The 2,477-nt window shown below is 39.6% G+C and overlaps 1 protein-coding gene across 1 annotated transcript in view; it reads right to left on the reverse strand.

Annotated features, from left to right (window-relative positions):
* Positions 1 to 2,477, reverse strand: part of GRXCR1 (glutaredoxin and cysteine rich domain containing 1) — a 374,604-nt gene that overhangs the window by 334,086 nt on the left and 38,041 nt on the right. The window lies entirely within an intron of this gene.

Here is a 2,477-nt window from a genome sequence, read left to right on the forward strand (position 1 = left end):
TGTTGCCAGCCACCAGGCTGGAGTGCAGTGGCGCGATCTCGGCTCACTGCAACTTCCACTTCCCAGGTTCAAGCAATTCTCCTGCCTCAGCCTCCCACGTAGCTGGGACCACAGGTGTGTGCCACCACACCCAGCTAATTTTTGTATTTTTTAGTAGAGACAGGGTTTCACCATGGTCTCGATCTTTTGACCTCGTGATCTGCCCACCTCAGCCTCCCAAAGTGCTGGGATTACAGGCTTGAGCCACCACGCCCAGCCCAGGAAATCTTTACAAAACATCTAGGTTAAACTGACCCCTACCTTACTAGTTACTTCTCTACCCAGTTAACTACCCTAGCCCAAGCCCCTCTGCCATACTACATCTCACAATTCTTTGTCCAATTCGCTGTGTAAGTAATAGACTCTAACTGCTTTTTCGAGTCTTCACTTCTTTCACCTAAAACTTGTATTACATAAACACATTTGCTTCTTTCCTGCTAATCTGTCTTGTGTCAATTTAATTCTCCAACCCGACTAAGAGAATGGAGGTGGAGTTAATGCCTCCCCTATGTGCATATCATGTCAGTGCTACATGAAAAGCAACATAAACATATATTATCAAATATATGACATGATATGATATAATTATCTCTAGAGAAAATGTTCAAACAGATTAAATAATTAAATGCAGTTGATAGTTAAAATCACCTGTAGCATGGTATGATAATCTACAGAATCATAGATTCTGGAGCCATATTGCAATGAATTGTAATCTCAGTTTTTCCAGTTACTAGCTGTGTGATCTTTTCATTAATTTGACATTTCTTGGATTTCTCTTCTGTAAAACAAAGACAATCATACTTTGTTCATCTTTATAAAACTAAGGTCTGTCATATAGCTGCTCTGACAATTAAATGGTGTAGTGCTGCAGATCAGTGCTTCTCAAACTTTGCATCACAATCTCCTGGAAGACTTGTCCCCATCCCCAGAGTTTCTAATTCAGTAGGTCTGGGGTAGGGCCTGAGAATGAGCATTTTCAAGTTCCCAATTGATTCTCTGATGCTGTTGGTCTGGGGATCACACTTTTTAAAATGTTGCCATAAATTTTCAGATAAAAAATATGCACACTCTGACAGTGGCAATACAGAGCTAGAGCTGGTTCACTACCTTACAGAGTGACATTTACTAGCTTGAGTATACTCTTTCACCATTATATGGTCACTTGAACATGTTTTTCATTAGCTGGAAGATCCTCATCATTCTCATCTCTGCCCTGAGACTGAACAGACATAAATCTCTCATTAGCCAGGAACTGAGTACAACATGGAAGCTTCATTGACTTAGCTCCACCACTGTTCTTTTTTTAGAGCAGTGGCCAAATATTTCTAAAATATATGAAAAATAAACTTGGACTGAGAAAAAGAAGCAATTCCACAGAACATAAAATCCCTGTTAACAGTGTATATAAATGCTACTCCAGCGGGTAAGTGAAGTCTGTGTCTTATGACTCACTCAACAGCCTGGGTTGATGAATTTCCATCAGCAGTTTCAAGCCTCTCTAGGTTCCAATCCCATGAGAGTACCTGGCAAGTATATTTGGAAGTGAATGAGCTCTGGGATCAGTCTGCTACATCAATGCCTGTGTGTAGGAGGTTCAGAGTGAATTACACTCTCTGGTACCTCCATGAGCATCTAGCATAAATCCTAGAGTTTTCTTCTCCAATTCCTAATTTTCATCTATGCTCGCTACTGGATAAAAAAATACAGTCCTAACCCTGAGCCTGGGGACCATTCTAACCCTACTCCCAGGGCATAGCCTCAGGGATGGTCAGAGAAATCAAATTCCTTAGTCCTAGATGATGTGGACCAGAAAACTCTTTAGCTTAAACCCCATATGCCCCAGCTTGGACCCCTCTTTTCATGACAACATCCAGAGAACTTTCAATCTTACTCTATACTCTGACTTGGGTTTTGGGACCTCAACCTTTCCTGGATGTTTATCAGAAGAATAGCATTCCAGACTGTAAATAGCATGGGCTTTGGACACCCAAAGACAAGCTAGAATCCTAGCTTAATTACCAGCTAGGATTGGAGGTCTTTGACCAAATTACTTAAGGTTAGTATTTACATCACTCAGGTTGAGCCTCAGTTTGCTAATCTGTACAGTGTGAATAACATAATTTGATTCATAACATTAAATGATATAATGCATATGAAAGCACTGAGCTCAATGTCTATAGCAGGCATGACACGTTATATTTTTTAAAAATCTTAGTAATGGCAAAGATAATAATGACAACTGGCAGAGAGAGAATGAGGAAAACAAAACATGTCTATTGGTGCAGTTAAATCTTTAGCTATTTTCTAGCCAGCTTTTGGTCTGCTTTCATTCTTCTACTTCAAACCCTTGCCATGCCTCATAACTCAGTCAGACTTTAAAAAAACAAAAACAAAAAACCCTTTTCTTTTTTTTTTTTTTTTTCCCATTTATTTATTTT

The sequence above is a fragment of the Cebus imitator genome, unplaced genomic scaffold, assembly GCF_001604975.1.
Source record: "Cebus imitator isolate Cc_AM_T3 unplaced genomic scaffold, Cebus_imitator-1.0 Scaffold173, whole genome shotgun sequence".
Taxonomy (NCBI): Eukaryota; Metazoa; Chordata; class Mammalia; order Primates; family Cebidae; genus Cebus; species Cebus imitator.